The sequence below is a fragment of the Oryctolagus cuniculus genome, chromosome 5 (genome assembly GCF_051225735.1).
Source record: "Oryctolagus cuniculus isolate XC-2025 breed Fujian yellow rabbit chromosome 5, ASM5122573v1, whole genome shotgun sequence".
Lineage (NCBI taxonomy): Eukaryota > Metazoa > Chordata > Mammalia > Lagomorpha > Leporidae > Oryctolagus > Oryctolagus cuniculus.
Window position 1 is genome coordinate 104,008,993 of NC_142871.1, and position 25,964 is coordinate 104,034,956.

General features: G+C 39.2%; 1 protein-coding gene across 7 annotated transcripts in view; it reads right to left on the reverse strand.

Annotated features, from left to right (window-relative positions):
• The window catches only part of ADGRB3 (adhesion G protein-coupled receptor B3), an 857,936-nt gene that overhangs the window by 664,518 nt on the left and 167,454 nt on the right, over positions 1 to 25,964 (reverse strand). The gene's annotated exons all lie outside the window — the stretch shown is intronic.

Consider the following 25,964-nt stretch of genomic DNA (forward strand, 5'->3'; position numbering starts at 1 on the left):
TAATGAGTGCATAAAGAAAATGTGGTACAAACACAAAACACAAGGTTTTCATCCTTTATTTTAAAAAAAAGCAGAATGAAATTCTGTCATTTGTGATAACATGAATGGAATTAGAAGTTATTACATTAAATGAAATAAATCAGGCACCAAAACAGAAGTATCACATGATTTGACTCATATGTGGAATCTAAAAATTGATCTCATGAAAGTTGAGAGCAGAGGTTGGAGAGAGTAAAGGGGAGAGAAAGATAGGGAAAGGCTGACAAATGGTTCCTAAATACGGTTTAGGTAGAAGAAAGAAGTTCTGTTGTTCTATGGCATAGTAGGGCACTATATATAATAAATAATAATTATTGAGTACATATTATATATAATTATATTAAATAATTTATATTAATCTGGGAGAAATGGTTTTGAATGCTTTTGCTTACAGAAATGATAAATACTTAAGGAGCTATTTTACCATGATATGAATATTATAGAATGTATACATGTATCAATTTATTATGTGATATTCCACTAATAGGTGCAATCTTTATGTATCAGTGACACAAAGTGTCATATAGTCAATATAAGACATGGGCCCATCCAAACGATGGGTATGATCTGGTTGGTAAAGGTAGGGTCCAAACACATCCCACAGTTCAATGGCCCCAGATAGTAAAATAATTTCATCCTTGTTCTAAAAGCCTTCAGTGGGTAAGAATTTCAGAATGTTCCTTTAGAGATGGGAGATTTTTTCATGGGGTTAGGCCAAAGAGAATGCAGTTTGCCTCATAACAGCCTCACTGAATCATTCAATTATAATCACTAATATGATAGAATTCAATAAAGTAAATAAAGCAGAATTAGACTGATCAGCGAAAGGGACTACCAGATGAGCAATCAAATTTTTTTAAGAACTTGTAAAACACTGTTTTATAGTGTCTTTAGTTCAACATATATTTTTTCCAAACTGTAGTGTGCATAGTTTCTATCTACTTATCTAAAAAATATAAAGAAAGAAATTTTTCATCTGCTAATTCACTCCCAATATCCACGTCAGTCAAGACTAGGCCAGGCCAAAGCCAGGACTTTGGAACACTGTCTACTTCACCCCTGTGGGTGATTGTGACCCTTGTATGTAAACCAGTGTCTCTCAGTGAAGAGCCTACGTATGAAGTTGCATAGCAAGTGGAGTAGCTGGGACTTGAATCAGATGCTAAAATATGGGATATAGTGACTCAACTCAATAGCACAAATGCTGGCCCCTTCATATTTTGATATGATAAACCAGAAAAAAGCCAGAGATGAAAAATGATAAAAAAGAAAATAATAATAAATCCAATAACTATTAATTTGCCTGATGTGACATATAAAAATATGGAAGGGCTATAGTATTTAAAATATTCATTTAAATATTTAATTTTATGGCAGGTGCCATGACTCACTTGGCTAATCCTCTCCCTGAGGTGACGGCACCCCAGATTCTAGTCCCAGTTGGGGCACCGGGTACTAGTCCCGGTTGCTCCTCTTCCAGTCCGGCTCTCTGCTGTGGCCGGGAGGGCAGAGGAGGATGGCCCAAGTGCTTGGGTCCTTGTGCTCGCATGGGAGACACCGGCCGTGGTGGCCATTTGGGGAGTGAACCAACGGAAGGAAGACCTTTCTCTAAGTCTCTCTGTCTCACTGTCTGACTCTGCCTGGCAAAAAAAAAAAAAAAAAAAAAAAAAAAAAAAAAGATATATATATTTAATTTTAACAACTGTAAGAAAAAAATAAACAACTTTTCTCCTATTTATGGAAAACTCACCACTTAATCTGCAAAGAGAAAATTTTGCATTCAATTACTATCATTATATAATATAGATAAGTAATATGGGAAAATATTACAGAATTTCCCGCACCAAAGAGCTTTAATGGAGGAATCCTAAGATAAATCAACACTTAGTGATCACTTTATGGTCCCAAAGCACTTGATTATAAAATTTAATTATTAGAAACCTGAACCTAAGTGAGCAAAAAACAATATAACGGGAGAGAGATTTCAAAAAATACTTTCAATACATGGTATGGCATGTAGTAAGAACTATGGTACATAGAAATTGCCAAAGCTTAGAATATAATTTGCAAGAGAAGCATGATTTTCTCAAGTTGAAAAGTATGAAGCAACATTCTAGACAGAGAACAACAAAATAATCCAATGTCTGAAGGTATGACTATGCATGATATTTAGAAGGCTTTCTTCCTTAGTTTCTACAAAGGCTGTGCATAAGTTAGATTTTATTAAGGAGGTGAAGGGCAATGCAGTTGATTATGTAGGCATTGGGGAGCCACTGAAGATATTTCATTAAGGAGAGAAATGATCACATCTGTCCTTCAAATAGTATTGAGCTCCCAACAGAAAAGAAACACATGACCCAAAAGAGAAAGTAGAAGACACTGTAAGACTCAGATCTTTAAATTGAGAATGAGCAGTATTTCATAAAAGAACAGGTGTTCAATCATAATGAAAACTGGATAAAGATGAAGAAAAATGAGAATGACGATGAAAAGACCATTTATAAGGAAAAGAAACTATTAACTTGGATTTCAGAACCATTTTAGGAATCCAGTGGAAATTAACATCTAAGCACACAGATGAAGAATGAATAGAAGTGAAACAACACAAAATATATCAAGTAACATGTGCTCATATAATAAAAAAAGTGCAAACATCAAAATGGCGGAAGTTTGGAGAAGAAGCAGAGATTTTGGAAAACACTGTTATATTAAATACTAACTAAAAAATCAAGTCTATTGTGGGCTTATAGGAAAGAGACAATGGGAAAGAAGGTATCAAAGGTGCAAAAAGTCTATGGCAAAATTCCAGATTATGCAAGGAATGAGAAAAGGAGCACAGGTGGAAGATCTGGAAGGTAATCATTTTGCATAACGGGGGTGAGCAAATCTGGAGTGAAAACACAGATGTATTTGGTGGATGCAGGATATATACAATTTGGTAGAGTTCACATTTAACAGGCTGTAAGTCTGTTGAATGAAAGGTAACAGTAGTATGATGGGGAGGTTGAAAAAAAAGTGGTAAAATCTCATCTGTCTGCCTTGGAGAATGCAGCAAAAGGGAAGCTGAGCAGCAGGGAGGGTTCTGTTAATACAGAGACTATGAACTGTAATGGAGCCTGTAGGCAGTTGTTGGATACTTATGTTAGTTGACATTTTATCTAGGGCTTTGGAGAGGTCATAGAACAAGCAGAAAAGAAGTAGAAGGTCAGTCTAGTAACAGATATAAACATTAAGAAAGGCACAGGAGTGAAAAGTGTAGGGAAAATTGAAATTTGGGGTACTTATTCAATAAAACGTATATAGGTAGATGGATAGGTAGATAAATTGGCTAGAAAAACAAAAGGAAGAACAGAATCTAGATACAACGTTTCAAAGGTAACTTTAGGTAGATGGCTAAGATGTTGAAACTTGAAATACATTCAGCGAGAAATAGTGTGTTGTCAAATATTCTAAGATGATTGCATTAGTGAAAGAGTTTTTAAAAAGCTCTAGTGGCAACATAGAGCCCAGACACATTCCCAGACAACCCTGGAAAATCTAATTACAATGGGTTCCATAAACTCATGGACTTGTGCACCTAAGTTCTAAAAGTTCTAACCTGCAAAACTATGAATTCATCTGATAAAACCGATTCATTAACCAAATGATTAGCTTCACTAGACTTCCTTTTGAACTCAACAGTTGTTTCACTAAACACAGATTTATGAAAATTCTCTTATACCATGCTACACTACACAAAATTCAAAAACTATCAGAAATTAAATATGAATATTTTAAAATTTCTTGTCAATAATTATTGAGCTCCCATCCTGTAAGCAGATATAGTCAAAAATGTTGTTTCTACATTGTAACAGGCGAATAAACTTGGAACTTGAAACACAAAGAGGGCCGGCGCCGCGGCTCACTAGGCTAATCCTCCACCTTGCGGCGCCGGCACACCGGGTTCTAGTCCCGGTTGGGGTGCCGGATTCTGTCCCGGTTGCCCCTCTTCCAGGCCAGCTCTCTGCTGTGGCCAGGGAGTGCAGTGGAGGATGGCCCAGGTGCTTGGGCCCTGCACCCCATGGGAGACCAGGAAAAGCACCTGGCTCCTGGATCCTGCCATCGGATCAGCGCGGTGCGCCGGCCGCAGCGCGCCGGCTGCGGTGGCCATTGGAGGGTGAACGAACGGCAAAGGAAGACCTTTCTCTCTGTCTCTCTCTCTCACTGTCCACTCTGCCTGTCAAAAAAAATAAAAATAAAAATAAAAAAATAAAAAAAAGAAACACAAAGAGAAATCAGCTGAACAAACTTTTATTTACATTCATGATTTAACACATTCACATATAACAATGTTTATTATAGTAAAGTTAATTTACCTACTCAGAAAAAGAATTAAAAAGAATTCAATATTAAGCTACTGTGGTATTTGTGTGTGACTGTGTGCATTTTGCTCTATTACAACTGCCATAGATAGCATGGGATTTAAGACTTGGATTCACATCTATTTTATACAAAATTGAGCCTTGTGTCATTAGATTTATCAGTTGAAATTATTTGATTTCAATTTCCTCAGTGAAAAATAAAGAAGTTAGAATATTTCCTTGCTTTCCCTAAGGCTTTCTTTCTTTCATTTTTTGTTAACCTCATTATTGTGTGCTTTCAACCTCCTCTAAATCCCATAATCTATGTTAGAGGGCCCAGTGTTGCAGCATACTGGGTAAAGCCACCACCTTCAGTGCCGGCATCCCATATGGGCATGGGTTGGAGTCCTGGCTACTCCACTTTCGATCCAGCTCTCTGGTATGGGCTAGAAAAGCATTAAAAGATGGCCCAACTACTTAGGTCTGTGTGGGAGACCTGAATAAAGCTCCTGGCTCCTGGCTTTGGATCATCGCAGCTCCAGCAGTTGAGGCCATCTAAGGAGTGAATCAGCAGATGGAAGACCTCTCTCTCTCCTTCTCTCTGCCTCTCTTCTCTGTGTATAACTCTTTCAAATAAATAATAAATCCTTTAAAAAATATGTGTGAAAGAGAACAGCCATTGAAGTGGTTCAGCCACTATTGGACATGTCTGTCTGGAACAGACTGGAGCAGAGCATAGCTACACATGCTGTGAGAATTTCCACCATTTGCTTAAGAAGGGAGGGGACAGAATTGTGCTCTTGGTGCTGGATGTGGGGAGTAAGAAGTGTTGAAAACCAAAAATGGAAAGAACAGCACAGAGACACTTTTTCTTCTGAGTTTCCATTCTATGGGAAGAGTCTATTATTCCAAACTAAAGGAAGGTTTTTACTTAGTGCTTCTAAGAATAAACATGGCACTGAAAATGGAAGACAAATGTTTCTATTTCAAACAGAACATTTGAGGAATCTTTGCTTGAAGGAACTCCTAGAAATAATACAGGACAGTGCAGGAAGTTTGCATTTTTCCATACATACCTGGACAACAAGCAAGTGAAATAATGACATAAAGGCTATACATATTACACAAACCTATATACATACTCCAGTGGGGCTAGGAGAAACAAGTGAAATTAGACATCATCTCAATAGAAGCACAGAATCGTTTTTTGAGATGTGGGGTACCTTAAAAAATTTACAAGGCACAGGTGTGCCTACTTGTTTAGGGCTACTTCAGGCTCTGAAATGGTAGCTTTTTTACCCCATTCTTTATTATCCATTTAACTACACGCACTTCTTTCTCTGTGTTCCCACAATAGCAATTTCTGTCTTTCTTAAGTAATAACATGTTTCCATATGTATTTAATTTTATACTACGGACCTTAACTCATAATTTATGAACTAGTTCATTCAGCAGCACAATACTGTTAACCTTACGTGGCAGCTGCCGTACTTGATCTACATGAGTACTATTTATGTCAGTGAAATTCACAGTTAAGCTGGTGCCCTCGTTTTGATTTTTGTAATATAATTCCAGTCTCCATACCTCTGCCCCTCTCAATCTGCTGTCTTCCTCTAGTATAGATGATGTCATATGCCAGTATGCTGGTGATCCCCAACATTATATCACTAACTCCAGAAGATGTCCAACTAAGTACCTGCATCTCTAAATGAATGTCCAAAAAGCATCACAAGCTTATCATCCCTTTTGTATCTTCTCCCAAAACTTTGTTCTCACACCTTAATTGATCAACCCCCCCAAAATCAAGCATTCCTCTTTTTCTTCCTTTCACTAAAACTAACCCATCTATATATCCATGGATTATAAAACATACTGATTCTAAACCTCCTCAATTCCTCACAAGCTCTCTAGTACAAGACACCATGAAATCCCTCCTAAACTGCTCCAGCAGCTTTCCATCAAATCTATGTCCATTCTTACCTCCTGTAATCTATTTTCTTTACAAAACAACCAACATGGTCTTTAAAAACATAGATCTTGTCACATCACCAAACTCTTCAGGGTTTCCATCTCAAATAGCATAAAACCCACATTTCTTTCCATTACAAGTCTTCCTCTTTTCTCTTTGAAACTCATTTCCCACTACTCCCCTACCCATTTCCCCATTTGGCTCTTTCCATTCCTTGTCAAGATTAGTCCTGTTTTGAAACGTTTGTGCTTATCATGCTCACTTCTTGGAATATCTTTCTTCCCAATCATCACATGAACATCTGCTTCATGCATTCCTCCAGTTAAATACTGTCTTTTCCAATCATTTACTTTATAATACAAACCCAGCCCACTGAGATCTGTTTTCTTACCTTCTTTAGTTTTCTCCAAAGCACCTACCGCCATCTGCTATGCAATCTTTTTGTATATCATCTGTTTCCTCTATAGAATGTAAGCTACCTCAATACACAAAATTTGTCTGTTTTATATTTTCTATGTATATCACACATAACAACATTGGAATAATGTTTCTCAAAATGTATGAATGAGTGTGCCTCCCCAAGCCTCCCTTTTCTTTATTCTCTGCCTTGAGGGTACCACTTTCTATTGTTTCCCCTAGGCATGAAACTTAGAAGTAATTTTGGATTCTGTCTCCCTCATTAGCCAAATCCAATGAGCCACTAGATTTGTGTGACTCTTCCCCATAAATAACTTTGTTCAGCTTTCTGTCATGGTACAATGTCATCTGCACTTATGAATGTGGTTGTGTATGTGTGTGTTTTAATGCTTTATTATTTGCTTTTGCATTTTGTAATTATTTCCTAACATGCCTTCCTTATCTAAAGTTGTACTCTTCCCCCTTCCTCTACCCACCAACCTATTCTTCAAACTCTAGGTGTTTATATTTTCTATTATACAAATTTTTCAAATCTCTCTCTTCCTTGAAAGCCTCAGCTGTCTTCCATATAATCAGAGCACTATTGTCAGTGCCTAATGCCTTTTACCCACAGCCTATCCAGTGGCACCAACCTTACTTCTTTTCATTGTCCTTTTACATTTGAGGGTTCCATAGGCTGAAGGACTTCAACTTTCCTGAGCAATCCGTGGAATTTCACCCCATCCACATTTTGCATGGGATATTTTTTACATCCACAAACTTGCTCCTTCTAGAAAACTCCTTGAAGTTTTAAGTACAATTTTGAGGTTCCTTCAGAAAACATTTTCTTACTCTCCAGACTGAATCATTCCTCAATGCTATCTCTATAGTTTAAATGTGCTTCTACTTATCCTGTATTCAGGATTCCAATTCATTAGCTTAAATGTCAGTTTCCACTACTGACCTGAGACAGTTTTTTCATCTTCTAATCCTCTAGAATACCTAAAACAGAAGGCATATGACTTCATGAATATTTTCTAAGCTGCTTTAAAATATACTTCCATAAATGTATCTCATATGTAGGGTTTATTTAAGCTTTTTTATTATTTGACTTGAAAAATGTCTGTTACCAAGGAGGAGGTAGCAGGAAGATATCCTTTAATTTTAAAATGCACTTGGTTTAGAATTGCCTCAACCTAGAAATAAGAACTTTGACAAAGTTATAATAATAAATTATAAGTAGGAAGAAGGAAAACATGGTAAGAATAGAAAGAGTACACTGGTACATCCATTGGTCACTGGATAAATCTGTCATTTACAAACATATTCAAATTACTTACTAATAAAACAAAGTAGGTAATCTTAAATGTTTTCAAATTTTCCTCGTTTAAGAACTGCCATCTAATACAGGCAAGAATACCCATGACTCAAAAAAAGAATTCAAGGCCGGCACCGCGGCTCACTAGGCTAATCCTCCACCTAGCAGCGCCGGCACACCGGGTTCTAGTCCCGGTTGGGGCGCCAGATTCTGTCCCGGTTGCCCCTCTTCCAGGCCAGCTCTCTGCTATGGCCCGGGAGTGCAGTGGAGGATGGCCCAAGTACTTGGGCCCTGCACCCCATGGGAGACCAGGAGAGGCACCTGGCTCCTGCCATCAGATCAGCGCGGTGCGCTGGCCGCAGCACGCCAGCCATGGTGGCCATTGGAGGGTGAACCAACGGCAAAGGAAGACCTTTCTCTCTGTCTCTCTCTCTCACTGTCCACTGTGTCAAAAAATAAAAATTAATTAATTAATTAATTTAAAAAATTTAAAAAAAGAATTCAAATTAAAATCTGAGGAGCAGGACTTGATGAATAGAAGGATCCCTTGTTTCCAAACTGCCAAAATAAGAAGCATTTGGAGAGAGCGTTAAATCACTGGACCAGAGATGGAAGTCCTCAGTTCAAGGTCAGCCATCAACAGATTAAATAAGAGCTCCCAGGCCAAGCCCTCAAGTTCCCTGAACCTCAGCCCTCACTTACAAAAGATAGAAAATGCCTCTAGATCTCCCTGCTTTCTATAGACATTGCAGTTTGAAGGAGGATGAAGCCACCTGCCCTAAAGCATGGCCAGATAGCTCAGGAGTTTCAGTGGATGCCAGGATCTCTCTGACCTCCTCACATGAAGGTCTGCTCTTCCTGCTTAAAATTCTCTACCCTCTCCCCATTCTTCAACTGCTGAGACTCAAATAAAAAATTATTCCCAGAAAGTCTTCCATTGCAGCTCTAAATAGTCATGAACATTTCTGTATACGGTTTGTTTTCCTCATCAAATTTGCTCATATGTTTGTCTCTTTCACTCATAGTAACTGCCAGAGGGCAGGAGCTGTTGTTCTCCTCTCTGTACCAGAAGCTTCTAGCATTGCTTCTGACTAATGCCAGATGTCGACCAATGCATTGATGTGTTAGAAGAGAAATAGAAGAGATTATTATGACAAATATAAGAGATTATTATGACGGCTCATTCATTTCTAAGTCAAAGCCTACTTCAGCAGCCAGAAATGACTTGAGACAAGAAGAAACGGATATTCTAGCCATGTTTTCTGTGACCCAAAACACTAGACAATTAGACTAGCAAATCTTCATATCTTTGGAATTATTTTCAGGCAGCTTTACCAGGATCTGTGAGACTCTTTTGCCATGATTTTTCAAATGAAGATAAGTAGCAGAAACACAAATATATAAACATTTATTAGTATCTGAAAGCTTTGTCAATGGCTGCAAAACCTTTTCTATTTTATTTCCAAAAAGAATTACTCCCAAGTTACTATGAATGGGCAAAGGTATTTCCCAAACTGACTTATCAGAAGTTATAAAAGCAAAAATTTCATTTTTCTTAACTTGGGTTAACAGTATCATTGTTCCCAAGACAATGCAATGAACCTCAAAGATAGCACAAACATATTCCCAGAAGATGTGCATTCAGAAAGTGATTAACTGAAGCTTTCAATTGAAACAGGAAATTTTCAGAAATCATTTAGAAAGACCAGTGGCAGAATGACTATAGCAACTCTAGCACAAAATTCTGAATATTTCAAAAGAATGACAAAGATAATGAGGATACTTGTAACTAACCCTAGAATATTAGGAATGAATATAGAAGAAGTTTATACTTGAAACATATAAGTACAAGTTGTCAAAATGGAACCACTGGAGGAAAATTTTATCTAGGCATATTTTAGTCAGTATTATATATAGAATATTCCGATAAAGTGGCAAAATACAGAATGGAACACTTTGGACTAATGTGAAGGTTTACCTAGATGTCAAGTGTTTTATTATTATTTTTCATTAAAATTTTTGATACATGAGCATCATTATGAGGTAAAGAATGACAAGATTCAAAAGGCTATCAAATTTAACCAAGTTGTACAGTAATGTTTGAACTCAAATCTATGTAGTTCCTAAGATTTTTTTTTTCTTTCAAACCAGTGGTTTTTAAGCACAGGGTTATCATTTACTTGGTAGCAAAAAACAGAAGAGATTCACCAACATAATTTTTGGACTCAATTAAAAATCTGATGAAAAATACAAACTTCCTGCTCTGAATGCTTTCAATTTATTTCAAGGTGCTCGAGGGTATCTTCAAGCCCATTCATGAATGTTCTATTTCCTTATTACATTTTTTAACCTTTTTTCAAGGACTTCTGACAATATCAATTCTCAGATGCCCCATAAATATTCAACCTTTACAAATTAAAACTCCACTGAAGAAAAATTCAGATGTTTTGATTTGAAGAAAAACATTGATTTGACCTCTAGCTACCTAACATACTAAAATTTGCATTTTTAAAACTGCATCCTTGAATTTATAATTGTTCCTATATTTTTCATAGCAACATATAGCTTTTTGAACATCTAATCAATGTTTTTTTAGAATGAAATGTCTCGTCTGTCATAGGATAATGTGAATTTATGCATTACTTTTTTTTTTTCAAGGTATATTTTCCTTCTGGGATATTTTCATTTACCTGTAGTTTATCCAAGACAACTTGACAAATTTAAGGCCAGCTAATTTTTTTTAACTTTTATTTAATAAATATAGATTACCAAAGTACAGCTTATAGACTACATTAGCTTCCTCCCACCCCCCGATGACTTCCCTCACACCCGCAACCCTCCCCTTTCCCGCTCTCTCTCCCCTTCCATTCATATCAAGATTCATTTTCAATTTTCTATATATACAGAGGATCAGTTTAGTATACATTAAGTAAAGATTTCAACAGTTTGCACCCACATTGAAACACAAAAAGAAAAATACTGTTTGAGTACTAGTTATAGCATTAAATCACAATGCACAGCACATTAAGGACAGAGATCCTACATGAGGAGTAAGTGCACAGTGACTCCTGTTGTTGACTTTACCAATTGACACTCCTGTCTATGGCATCAGTAATATCCCTATGCTCCAGTCATGAGTTTCCAAGGCTATGGAAGCCTTTTGAGTTCACCGACTCTTATCTTATTTAGACAACGTCATAGTCAAAGTGGAAGTTCTCTCCTCCCTTCAGAGAAAGGTACCTCCTTCTTTGAAGACCTGTTCTTTCCACTGGGATCTCACTCACAGAGATCTTTCATTGAGATCATTTTTTTTTTTTTTTTTGCCAGAGTGTCTTGGCTTTCCATGCCTGAAATACTCTCATGGGCTTTTCAGCCAGATCCGAATGCCTTAAGGGCTGATTCTGAGGCCAGAGTGCTGTTTAGGACATCCGCCATTCTATGAGTCTGTTGTGTATCTCGCTTCCCATGTTGGATCACTCTCCCCTTTATTTATCCTATCGGTTAGTATTAGCAGACACTGGTCTTGTTTATGTGATCCCTTTGACTCTTAGTCCTTTCATTATGATCAATTGTGAACTGAAATTGATCACTTGGAATAGTGAGATGGCAGTGGTACATGCCACCTTGATGGGATTGAATTGGAATCCCCTGGTATGTTTCTAACTCTACCATTTGGGGCAAGTCAGCTTGAGCATGTCCCAAATTGTACATCTCTTCCCTCTCCCATTCCCACTCTTATATTTAACAGGGATCACATTTCAGTTTAATTTTAACACTTAAGAATAACTGTGTATTAATTACAGAATTAAACCAGTAGTATTAAGTAGAACAGACAAAAAAAATACTAATAGGTATAGTGTATTAAGTTGTTCATTAACAGGGCTATGCTGATCAAGTCACCGTTTCTCATAGTGTCCATTTCACTTCAACAGGTTTCCTTTTTGGTGTTCAGTCAGTTGTCACCAATCAGGGAGAACATATGATATTTGTCCCTTTGGGACTGGCTTATTTCACTCAGCATGATGTGTTCCAGATTTCTCCATTTTGTTGCAAATTACTGGATTTCATTGCTTTTTACTGCGGTATAGTATTCTAAAGAGTACTTATCACATAATTTCTTTATCCACTCTACCATTGATGGGCATTTAGGTTGGTTCCAGGTCTTGGCTATTGTGAATTGTGCTGCAATAAATATAAGGGTGCAGACAGCTTTTTTGTTTGCCAATTTAAATTCCTTTGGGTAATGTTGCTCCCCCTCTTCGTGGAGGAACGACACTAAACCCTGCCTAGGCTTCATATCCAAGTCACGGCACCATTATGTCGCTCCCCCTCTTCATGGAGGAACGACACTGGACCCTGCGCTGTTCTTTTGTCTGCTCGGCCCTTCCCGGGTTTGCTGCTGGTTCTTCCCGGGTTGGCTACCGTCCCTTCCACCTCCATGGAAGGGCGGTTCCCCCTGCCACTTTCCCCACTTCCATGGGGGAGCAGCACACCGCCAGCTGGCTCTCTCAGGGGCTGCTCAGGTGTTCCTTCAGATAGATGTTCCTGGTGCATGTTGTCTCTCTCCTCCTTTATAGTCCTCTTCCGCCAATCCCATCTCTGCTACCCACATGCCGAGTACGCTGCTCTCCTCCAATCAGGAGCAGGTCCTACAGTTTATTGGTTGAACTGGAGGCAGCTGTGTAGAAGCTTACTCCTCCTCTCCCAGTGCCATATTGTGGGAGAGCAGATGCATAGAGTAAGTCTTAATTCCAGTAACAGTCTAGTCCGAGTTGCTCCCCACAATTCCCCCTTTCTTTTTATTTTTGACATTGATACGCGCCTGTCTTCAGTGCCCCGCGGCACACACTCTGCTCTGCTTGCTAGAGTTGCCCACAGGTGCTTACAAGCCCTACCAATCAGGCAAACCGAATCCGGGTCCTCTCTTCACCATGTTGTGAGGAGGTTTTTAGGCGCTGATGCGTGCCTGTGTTCGGTGCCCTGCAGCGCATGCTCTGCTCTGCTAGAACTGCCTGCAGGTGCTTACAAGCCCTACCAATCAGGCAAACCGAATCCAAGCCCTCTCATTGCCGTCTTGTGGGGAGACTTATTGGTGTTGATAACGTGCCTGTCTTCGGTGACCTGCAGCCGCCCACAGGTGCTTATCGTCTTACTAATCCGGCAGACCAAATCCAAGCTCTCTCATTGCCATGTTGTGGGGAGGCCTTATTTTTCTCTATTTCTCTATCTCCGGGCATTCCTATTTCTCCTATTTTACTTCTATCTACCAGCATTCCTATTTCTCTCATTTTATTTCTAAACTTCTGTTTCTCTTATCCCTGCGGCTTCCCGGCGCCTGCCCCAAGGCTGCTTTTCGGCGCCTCGCCCCGCGGCGGCTTCCCGGCTCTGCGCAGCTTCCCGGCTTCACGCGCACTCCGCAGTCTCCGCACCCTTTGCGCCCACACCACAGCCTTCGCGCCAGCCCCGTGTTCTATTAGCGCCCCGCACGCTCTCTGCGCGCGGCAGCTTCCGCGAGTCACACAGCCTAGCTCACGTTTCCGCCACCGGTATTCAGTCTAAGTTCCCTGGGCTAACCTGGCGAATTCAACCTAGCTCATGTCTCCGCTCCCGGTTTGGCTTCCCGTCTTTTGCTCCCCGGGCTAATCTGACGGATTCCAACCTGGCTTACGCGTCTCCGCCTCTGGTTTAGCTTTTCGCCTTTTGCTCCCCGGGCTGACTTGACGAATCCCAAGCTAGCTTACGTCTCCGCCTCAGCCTGCCCCCGCAGCTTCATTCTCCCAACATTTTTCTCTACCCGGTATGTTTCCTAACTTTTCTTCCAACAATATTCCCCTCTCATTTCTCCTGGCTTCTCCCCACAGTCCGTATCCAAGTTTCTTCTAGCTTTCACTTTCGCTTTCAATCTCCTAGCTTCCCCGCCATAGTCCGCATCTGAGTTTAAGTTTCTTCTTCCTTTTACTTTCACTTTCAATCCTAGCTTTCAATCCTAACTTCTTTCCCACAGTCCATATCCGAGTCTATGCCTAGGCTTTTGATAGCTTCTTCCAGCACCTTTTCCATCCGGCTTTTCCCTAGGCTCTTTGCTAGTCTCTCTCTCTGGTATTTTGCCACTTCTTCCCGTTTCTTTCCTCCTAGGTTTCCTATCCGAGTCACGGCACCATTATGTCACTCCCCCTCTTCGTGGAGGAGTGACACTGAACCCTGCTTAGGTTTCCTATCCGAGTCACAGCACCATTATGTCGCTCCCCCTCTTCGTGGAGGAGCGACACTGAACCCTGCCTAGGCTTCATATCCGAGTCACGGCACCATTATGTCGCTCCCCCTCTTCATGGAGGAACGACACTGGACCCTGCGCTGTTCTTTTGTCTGCTCGGCCCTTCCCGGGTTTGCTGCTGGTTCTTCCCGGGTTGGCTACCGTCCCTTCCACCTCCATGGAAGGGCGGTTCCCCCTGCCACTTTCCCCACTTCCATGGGGGAGCAGCACACCGCCAGCTGGCTCTCTCAGGGGCTGCTCAGGTGTTCCTTCAGATAGATGTTCCTGGTGCATGTTGTCTCTCTCCTCCTTTATAGTCCTCTTCCGCCAATCCCAACTCTGCTACCCACACGCCGAGTACGCTGCACTCCTCCAATCAGGAGCAGGTCCTGCTGTTTATTGGTTGAACTGGAGGCAGCTGTGTAGAAGCTTACTCCTCCTCTCCCAGTGCCATATTGTGGGAGAGCAGATGCATAGAATAAGTCTTAATTCCAGTAACAGTCTAGTCCGAGTTGCTCCCCACAGGGTAAATTCCAAGGAGTGGGATTGCTGGATTGAATGGTAGGGTTATATATTCAGGTTTCTGAGGAATCTCCAGACTGACTTCCATAGTGGCTTGACCAGTTTGCATTCCCACCAACAGTGGGTTAGTGTCCCTTTTTCCCCACATCCTCACCAGCATCTGTTGTTGGTAGATTTCTGTATGTGAGCCATTCTAACTGGGGTGAGGTGAAACCTCATTGTGGTTTTGATTTGCATTTCCCTGATTGCTAGTGATCTTGAACATTTTTTCATGTGCCTGTTGGCCATTTGGATTTCCTCTTTTGAAAAATGTCTATTGAGGTCCTTGGCCCATCTCTTAAGTGGGTTGTTGGTTTTGTTTTTGTGGAGTTTCTTGATCTCTTTGTAGATTCTGGTTATTAACCCTTTATCTGTTGCATAGTTTGCAAATATTTTTTCCCATTCTGTCGGTTGTCTCTTCACTCTCCTGACTGTTTCTTTTGCAGTACAGAAACTTCTCAATTTGAGGCAATCCCAATGCCTGTGCCTCCTGGGTCTTTTCCAGAAACTCTTTGCCTGTGCCAATATCTTGAAGGGTTCCTCCAATGTTCTCTAATAACTTGATGGTGTCAGGTCGTAGATTTAGGTCTAATCCATGTTGAGTGGATTTTTGTGTAAGGTGTAAGGTAGGGGTCTTGCTTCATGCTTCTGCACGTGGAAATCCAGTTTTCCCAGCACCATTTATTGAATAGACTGTCCTTACTCCAGGGATTGGTTTTAGATCCTTGATCAAATATAAGTTGGCTGTAGATGTTTGGATTGATTTCTGGTGTTTCAATTCTGTTCCATTGGTCTATCCATTTGTTTCTGTACCAGTACCATGCTGTTTTGATGACAACTGCCCTGTAGTATGTCCTGAAATCTGGTATTGTGATGCCTCCGGCTTTGTTTTTGTTGTACAAGATTGCTTTAGCTATTCGAGGTCTCTTGTGCCTCCATATGAATTTCAGCATCATTTTTTCTAGATCTGAGAAGAATGTCTTTGGTATCTTGATTGGCATCACATTGAATCTATAAATTGCTTTTGGTAGAATGGACATTTTGATGATGTTGATTCTTCCAATCCATGAGCATGAAAGATTTTTCCATTTCTTGGTATCCTCTTCTATTTCTTTCTTTAAGGTTTTGTAATTTTCATCGTAGAGATCTTTAACGTCCTTGGTTAAGTTTATTGCAAGGTATTTGATTGTTTTTGTAGCTATTGTGAATGGGATTGATCTTAGTAGTTCTTTCTCAGGCATGGCATTGCTTGTGTATACAAAGGCTGTTGATTTTTGTGCATTGATTTTATATCCTGCCACTTTGCCAAACTCCTCTATGAGTTCCAGTAGTCTCTTAGTAGAGTTCTTTGGATCCTCTAAGTAAAGAATTATATCGTCTGCAAAGAGGGATAGTTTGACTTCTTCCTTCTCAATTTGTATTCCTTTAATTTCTTTTTCTTGTCTGTTGGCTCTGGCTAAAACTTCCAGAACTATGTTAAATAGCAGTGGTGAGAGTGGGCATCCCTGTCTGGTACCAGATCTCAGTGGAAATGCTTCCAACTTTTCCCCATTCTATAGGATGCTAGGCCAGCTAATTATTAATATCACTGAACACACATGACAGCTTGGGGGACATGGATTCCTCACTAGCACACTTGTGCTCACTTTAACTATTGTGGAAGTTTTACCTAAAAGACTCATTACTTGGTCCCACCTATAGATGAATGGCTTTATTCAATCATTTCAAAATCGGTAAAAAACAGTTTAGGTTAAGAATAAAAGCATTTACAAAATTTTTCAGAAGATACCCCCAGGAACTCAGTCAAGTCCACTGTGATTCATCTATGTGAAATGAAATAGGAAATACAATATTCTGTTACCTTACAAAGCCACCAGTGCCAGCACTGAAACTTTTAAATTATCTTCTCACTTTCGATCTTACAGAGGACAAGATCAAACTGGATTTAAGTGATGTAACTCCAATACCTCTGTGATCCTTTCTGCATACCAATCTCTCAAAGAGGATTAGTTTCCAAACCCAAGTCAGACACTTACTAAAATGTATTTCTAATAGCAACATGTTTCATCTCTGTGGCTTTAATTTACTTCTGAACTACAAGGGAAAGAAAGCCACTATTAAAATAGACTACTAGATCACATATTTTCTAATTGCCACATCAAGGAAAATTACTTTAATCTTTAATCTTCCTCTTACATATAAAGTGAGAATAATGACAGAACTTACATTATTGGATTATTGTGAAAAGAAAAGACACAAGTATATAAAATGGTATATGATATGAGCTACAGCTATTACCATGGCATAAATTTCTTTTCCAGGTTACATTTCATTTTGAAGAAAACTGAAATGAATTGGCTTGCATTTCAGACTAATTCTGCAGCTTGAATTATGAATTATACATAATGAATTATATCCATATATGGATATATATACACTTACAATATATTCAAAATATTAAGAGGGTTTAACATCACACGGCTTGCCCCTAAGAGATTATATTCTGATTTACACATTTTTTTTTGGTAGTGGCTTTGAATCTTTTCTAAATTTTAAAGGATACATAAAATTTGCTAATATAATAAATAATTTATCTATCTATAAGCACAGGTGCTGGTTGTTATTAGAAGGTATGAAAGAGAATGATTGAAAAAAATAAAAAATAAATTTAAAAAAATAGAGAATGCCTGAGCTGAAATAGTGCTTCTCATATACTAGCCTCAAACTGCACAAGAGATTTTTAACACTTAAAGTTCCAATGAGACAGATATACATGCATCTTGAGAAAGCAGTGGGAAAGCTCAGTGTGTCACAAACTTAAGGGCAGTAAATTACATGCTAATGATATAGTTTTCATAAAATATGAACAATTTTTCCAATTATGAGTGACACTGTAACTAATATAAACTAACCTGTAAGTAGTGTGAAAGTTTATCCAATTACAAGTTTAAAATACAGAATATAATCTCAAAGAAAATTATATATGCCATAAAAAAATTCATGCACATGGATAAGAATGTGATTCACACTGTACTCAGAAGACAAAGGGAAAATCTATGCATGTAAAGAAAATGAATAGGGGCCAGCACTGTGGGGTAGCGGGTTAAAGCCCTGGCCTGAGGTCCCAGCATCCCATATGGGCGCCTGTTCTAGTCCTGCTGCTCCTCTTCCGATCCAGCTCTCTTCTGTGGCCCGGGAGGGCAGTGGAGGATGGCCCGAGTCCTTGGGCCCCTGTGCCCATGTGGGAGACCCGGAGGAGGCTCCTGGCTTCAGATAGGCGCACCTCCAGCTGTTGCAGCCATCTGGGGAGTGGGCCAGCAGATGGAAGACTTCTCCCTGTGTCTCTACCTCTCTCTGTAACTCTGTTTTTCAAATAAATAAAATAAATCTTAAAAAAAAAAGAAAATGAGTATATGATGTACCCAGGGCACACATGAAAGAATATAAATGTATAGAATATTTCCTCTTGGTAAAATAATTAAGTACACAAACACAATGTGTGACCTGATGGTTGCTGATTATAATAACAAGAATAAATTTTAAAGATCAAAATCTAGATATGAAGCCAGTAGGGTGGAACAAATGAGGCAGTGTAACCGTGAGAAATACAAATAGCCTGGAGGACCTGTTGTACATATTCTTGTGCTATTTCCCTCTACTTAATTTTAGTCATATGCCTGTGAGGTATTGCTCTAGGTTTATTCAAGATCCTAAACCAAATCAGAAAGCCAAATGCCTTAGGTTTCTGACATAAAGAAAATGGGAAAAATGACCAGGAAAAATTATGAGTGCTTAATGATGAGAAATGAAGGGAAAAAAAAAAAACACAAACTAAAAAGAAATTATCTATAATGTTCAGAAATGTGCTTACAGTTGCATTTTAGCTAAGTTTCTTTTGCTGAGTCCCCTTTTTCTTGCTTTTTTTTTAAGATTTACTTTATTTACTTGAACGTCAGAGTTAGAGAGAGAGAGAGAGAGAGAGAGATCTTCTATCTACTGGCTCACTCCCATGATGGCTAAAATGGCCAGAGGTAGGCCTGACAGAAACCAGGAGCCAGGAGCTTCTTCCAGGTCTCCCACATGGGTGCAGAGGCCCAATCACTTGCATCACCCTCTGCCGCTTTCCCAGGTGCATTAGCAAGGAGCTGGATCAGAAGTAGAAGAGCCAGCTACAACATCAGCCCCCTAAGTCTCTTTCTTCAAAAACGATTAATTATTTATCTGAAAATCAGAGCAACACAGAGGGAGAGACAGAAAGAGAAAAGAGATACAGTATCAGAGAGAGAATTCATCCATTTGCTGGTTCTCTCCCCAAATACCCACCATAGCTAGGGATCAACCAGGAGCCAGCAACTCCAGTTTGGTCTCCCACATGGAAACATTAGCAGGATGCTGGACTGGAAGTAGAACAACTACCCTCTGATATGAGATGCCAGTATTGCAAGCAGCTAAAACCACTGTGCTATAATACTGGTCCTTTTACTGAGTTTCTAGAATATGTAAGTATTATACATTGTCCAGGGGGTAAACTTGTACATTTCCTCAAGTATCTCAAAACAAATACTTCAACTGAAAAATGTTCCAATTATTAATATAAAAGTGTTCCATAAAATAATCATTTATTAAAATTTTAAGATGGAAGATGGGAAGTTGGAAGGCCCTATATCTAATAGGAAGAAGAGGACAAGAGAAAAGTGTACATATGGAAAAGGATGGGAGGTATAGCCCAAGGTGAGAGTACAGAGAGTCCAATATCTGACTATATGGTGGTTTTTTTTTTTCCTATTTCTGCTTCAGGTCTTCTTTCTCTGCTAGTGGTCTTTGTAGCTTTGTGTAGAACACCTGGTAGTCCAGCGTGGTTCTCTCACATGATGAGGAATAAAACAGAGAGTGCTTCCACTATAATGCATCTGAGCTATTAGAAGTATGAGGGATAGGGGCAGAGGTGGGGGCAGTTTACTGCTGGTGAAAAATAAGTATCATAAGGGTATCCTTGTTTCTGTTTACAAGGAGATACAGTTACAGGTCAGACTCCAAATACTAGGAACACTCATCTTCCAAAGAGGGTTAAAAAGGCCAAGTTTCTTGATGATGAGAAGGAATGTTAATGGTTCTAAGTAGAGCTTCCAGGACAGCACAGACACCATTTTGAAGGAATTCAGGTCAGAGAGAAGGAAGATTTCAGAATCACAGAGCAGCCTTGGCTTTGCAGACCAAGAGAAAGAGACTAAGCATATGCTACTGCTTAACAATAAGGACTCTGTCACAGAATTGGGTATGAAAACACACAGGACAGGAGCAAGCCTGAACACTCGTAAACTTTTTGAGTGAACCAGAACTCATATCTCCTACTCATAGACTAGTCCCATGCTGGCTCTTCACAGACGATTCACAACAATAAATTGTACTCACCATAAAGATGTTAAGAATTAGGCATTTTCATAATGCATTAACCTTTATAATTTTTTTAGTAAAACAGTCTTCAGAGATTCCTACTATTGGCACTGCATTATACTCTTGTAGTCAAGATTTTTAAATCAGGACAAATGTTTATCTGTCCGTCTGTTTCTCTCCTGACCCTCGACCTTACAATTAATAATAAAAAGATTTAAAAATTTTTTCAGACATAGAGGTAATAAAATGCAAAAATAAATCTTCATAATTTTACTAAGTTCTTTCTTAAAAAAAGATTATTTCTCTGGATAAGATACTGCCCTCATTAACCACGTTCAATCCTACATTGATACTTCAAACTACATCTGAGCCAGAGAAAGATACTAATACAGCAAGTCAGGAGACTGCAACTCAATAAAGATATGAGTTGTCACTTAGGGATATACTTTTTTAAAAACATCAGTCATAGGGGCTGGTGCCATGGCACAGTAGGTTAATCCTCTGCCTGTGGCGCCGGCATCCCATATGGGCGCTGGTTCTAGTTTCGGCTGCTCCTCTTCCAATCCAGCTCTTCACTGTGGCCTGGGAAAGCAATAGAGAATGGCACAAGTCCTTGGGCCCCTGCACCCGCATGGGAGACCCAGAGGAGGCTCCTGGCTCCTGGCTTCAGAAGAGCCCAACTCCGGCCGTTGCAGCCATCTGGGGAGTGAACCAACAGAAGGAAGACCTTTCTGTCTCTCACTCTCACTGTCTCACTGTCTCTCATTCTACCACTCAAAAAAATCAATAAAATCTTCAAAAAAAATTTAAAAATCAGTCATAAATAAACCAATTATGATAAACTCATTAATACTAATTCTTTTTTTTTTTTTTGACAGGCAGAGTGGACAGTGAGAGAGAGAGAGACAGAGAGAAAGGTCTTCCTTTGCCGTTGATTCACCCTCCAATGGCCGCTGCGGTAGGCGCGCTGCGGCTTGCGCACCGTGCTGATCCGAAGGCAGGAGCCAGGTGCTTCTCCTGGTCTCCCATGCAGGTGCAGGGCCCAAGCACTTGGGCCATCCTCCACTGCACTCCCGGGCCATAGCAAAGAGCTGGCCTGGAAGAGGGACAACCGGGACAGAATCCGGCACCCCGACCGGGACTAGAATCCGGTGTGCTGGCACTGCTATGCGGAGGATTAGCCTATTGAGCCGCTGCGCCAGCCACTAACTAATTCTTTTTACAAACAAGTAGTAATGAGGAAGTTCTACAAGATTCTGAGGTTTTTTTCATGCTTTCTCCACATGATCGTTTCTCTTAATTAAATTCAGCTATTGCTCATCTCCAGTCACTAGGTGGCTTTAGTCACAATATACAGCAGTGATCTCAGCATTCAAATAAACAACATTAAACAATAAACACTGAAAAAACAGAAAATGAGAAAAGGAAGTGAACTATTTCAACAGCAAGAATTCTTTCTACTTTGCTGATAGGAAGTTACTTCCATCTTATCACAAATGAGGTATAACAGATATGAGTGCAAAGAAAAATGAACCAAAGCAAAATGAAAGGCAAGAAAATATTCACCTGTTAGTGAGAACAAAAACGTGTTTTTACCTTGAAAGCATCTTGCAACATAATGGAAACCAGGTCTAGCTAAGTTTAAAGATCATATAAAAATATCAAAAGCTTTCTATTTACTGAGGACATGTATATACTTGACAAGTGACATTTCTGAGATGTGGACAATTGCCAATGGAAAAGATTATACCCACCAGATTATACCCACTATTACATGGAAAAAATAAAAGTGTATTTATCTATACCTAGGTCTAGAGAAAACACAATATGTTAAAACCTTGAATGGGATTATAACAAAGCTTAATTTCTTTACATAAATATATGACATGATTATACCAGAGTATTTTGAGATAATTTGATTCAGAACAATATGACCCATGAACATATGCACAAGTAACAATGGTTTGAACAAAAGGGGTCAAGTTGATGATTTTGGCTCCAATTAGTAGGTTTATAACAGCTTTATCACTTTACTGCTATCCATTTTTCTCATCTTCAAATTATACCAAAAACAACCATGTTAATAAACTCACAGAATTATTTTGGTTTCACATGTGAAAATGTTATATTTTTACAATAAAGTATATAATTAAAATGATATATTTATTCAGATACTACTGCTTTGATTTTAAACCAAATCAGTACTGAGCTATAATCAAGCATTTATACTGAACCTGCTTTAAAATATCTCTAACCTCTAATGAAGAAAACTGATTTTCAGTGATCTAGAAGTTAAGAAAGAATAGTAAAAGGTCAGATAGAGCTGATGGTACCTCTACTGCATTAAAGTAACATTTAAACCAGTACTCTAAACAACGATCATGTACTCTATGCACATGTAATAGCCACCTAACCCTGCAGACAGAATAGTATTTCTAAATTGAAAATGACTTGCCGGCGCCGTGGCTCAATAGGCTAATCCTCCACCATGCGGCGCCGGCACACCGGGTTCTAGTCCCGGTCGGAGCGCCGGATTCTGTCCTGGTTGCCCCTCTTCCAGGCCAGCTCTCTGCTATGGCCAGGGAGTGCAGTGGAGGATGGCCCAGGTGCTTGGGCCCTGCACCCCATGGGAGACCAGGAAAAGCACCTGGATCCTGGCTCCTGCCTTCGGATCAGCGCGGTGCGCCGGCTGCAGCGGCGGCCATTGGAGGGTGAACCAACGGCAAAGGAAGACCTTTCTCTCTCTGTCTCTCTCTCTCACTGTCCACTCTGCCTGTCTGCCTGTCAAAAATTAAAAAAAAAAAAAAAAAAAAAAAGAAAATGACTAAGACTCTCCACAGCACACTATCCTCAATAGGTTCCCATTTTGTAGTGTGAAGTATCTCCTGATGGTCTCCCTAGCTTCTTCTTTCATCAAAATTCTTCCTCCCATCCTGTTTTCCAATGGTTCTGAACCTGCTCTGATTCCTCCATGCCTTTTTGTTCACTTGGAGAATCTTATATGTAAAGTTCCCTCTGTAGTCTGCCTTGCCCTTGGGGACAAAATGGTCACTACATTATATCCTGGACATAAAAGTAATGTAAGACTTTCAAACACTTTATTGTAAATAGGAAAGCAATTTAGAATACTGTTAGGAGCACAGATTTTAGAAGCCTACAGTCCATATCTAGCCTTGTGACCCTAGGCAATACACTTACCCTTACAAAGCAGCAGTTTTTTCATCTGTACAATGGGAGTGACAAACTGAAATCAAAGGATTAAATGAGAAACTATATTTAAATAATTTGTTATAGTTCTTGGCATACAAGTAGTATTTAATGTATTTAACTGATAGTAACTATACACATTAGCAGCAGTAATAATGGTTGGTTGTTTAAATGATGGCTTTCCCTTTACAAATCAAAACATTTTTGCAAACAGAGACAATATCTTTATAATCTCTACCCTTCAGCCCAGTAACATAGCATACACGGTATGTTTATAAAACTTGAGTATGCCTGGCACAGCATTATTAACACATTTGTTCTCAGAAGACTTCAGCATCATGAAGGAAACCAGGGGCAATACACTGAAACTAAGTTTCTTAGGTTCCTTTTGTCACTAGGCTTCTATCTCAGTTTGGCCACTGGGTGGCCCTGGTTTAACAATGTATCACCACTTCTTGGGATCCAGTAATCTGGCTCTGTCTGGCCTTCCAGCTCTAAGCATGGAGACAGCTTCTGTTAGTGGTTAACATTAGGTCTAATCTTTCCCTGCTTTCTCTTTAAATTCTTTATCTAATCCTAATCACCACATAAAATTCTCTGTATTAAATTTCATCTATTGATTTATCTACCACAAATGTCTTCCTGGCCAAAGTCAGATTTTTTTTTTTTTTTTTTTTTTTGGTGCAAGAATATGACCTTTCTCTTCAGGAGGCACAAAGCTTAAGTGGCAACAAAAACACTAGCTTTGCCTATTTCACAGGGTTGTTATATAAGATCAAGGAATATTCTGTATACCAAAGCATTTTGAACTATAAATTGTTACAAAACCACAACTTTTTGCTCCTTGTATTTTTCAATGGGAAAGGAACTACTTAACTTCACTGATTATCATAGCAATATTCTAAAAGCTACTGATGTCCTCTAACGATACCATGCTACTTATATGACAAATGTGACTTACACAGTAGATTAAAGGAGAGCACCACATCACAGACATAACTGAGCTTGGTACAGCAAACATTTTCTGAGCTCTTAAGTTAGAAGACACTGACAGAAATAGTAAAAATTATGATTTTACTGTAGATAGGGGCCTCTTGGAAGACAGCTACCTTGGACTTTGTTCAAAGTCTAAGTTTTAAAGATGAGCAATCATATTAAACTTCAGGAGAGTTGATTCAGTGGAAGGTTACATTATTAACTTATTTTAGAATAACACAAATAAAAACAAACGAATAGCATCATAAATGATGATAGCAAAGCTTTGCTTAAGAAATCCAGGTTCAAGCAGATTTTGAGTCTGAATTAAGACATAAAGTAGCTATCTGCAATACAATAATTAATCAAAATAGTCATAGTTGTGATTTTCAAATAAGGCCTATAGTATAAATAGTGTATCAATGTTACTCAGCAGACTCATAGAATGGCAGATGTCCTAAATAGCACTCTGGCCTCAGAATCAGCCCTAAAGGCATTCGGATCTGGCTGAAAAGCCCATGAGAGTATTTCAGGCATGGAAAGCCAAGACACTCTGGCAAAAGATCTCTGTGAGTGAGATCCCAGTGGAAAGAACAGGACTTCAAAGAAGGAGGTACCTTTCTCTGAAGGGAGGAGAGAACCTCCACTTTGACTATGACCTTGTCTAAACAAGATAAGAATCGGAGAACTCAGAGGGCTTCCATAGCCTTGGAAACTCATGACTGGAGCATAGGGAGATTACTGATGCCATAGAGAGGAGTGTCAATTGGTAAAGTCAACAACAGGAGTCACTGTGCACTTACTCCTCATGTAGGATCTCTGTCCTTAATGTGCTGTGCATTGAGATTTAATGCTATAACGAGTACTCAAACAATATATTTCACTTTGTGTTTCTATGGAGGTGCAAACTGTTGAAATCTTTACTTAATGTATACTAAACTGATCCTCTGTTAAAAAAAAAAAAAAAAAAAAAAAAAAGAAAAGAAAGAAATTATCAACTCCCAACTTGACTCTCACTGGGATTAAACATGACAATAGGTCTGATCTGATTTCATCATCATTTAAAAAAATCATCTATTATTTTTCACTTTATGTTTCTCTGTGGGAACAAACTGTTGAAATCCTTACTTAATGTATACTAAGCTGATCTTCTGTATATTAAGATAATCGAAAATGAATCTTGATGTGAATGGAAGGGGAGAGGGAGTGGGAAAGGGGAGGGTTGTGGGTGGGAGGGACGGTATGTGGGGGAGGCCATTGTAATCCATAAATCGTACTTTGGAAATTTATATTCATTAAATAAAAGTTAAAAAAAAGAAAAAATAGTGTATCAATGTTAATTTCTTTGTTTTGATAATGTAGTTGGGTTATGTAAGATGTTATCACTGGAAAAAGCTTGGAGAAGAATGCATGGAAACTCTGTACTATATTTGTACTTCTGATGAATTTAAAATTATTTCAAACTAAAAAGTTTTTTTAAAAAAACCCTGTGCTTAGTAGAATCCATTGAAA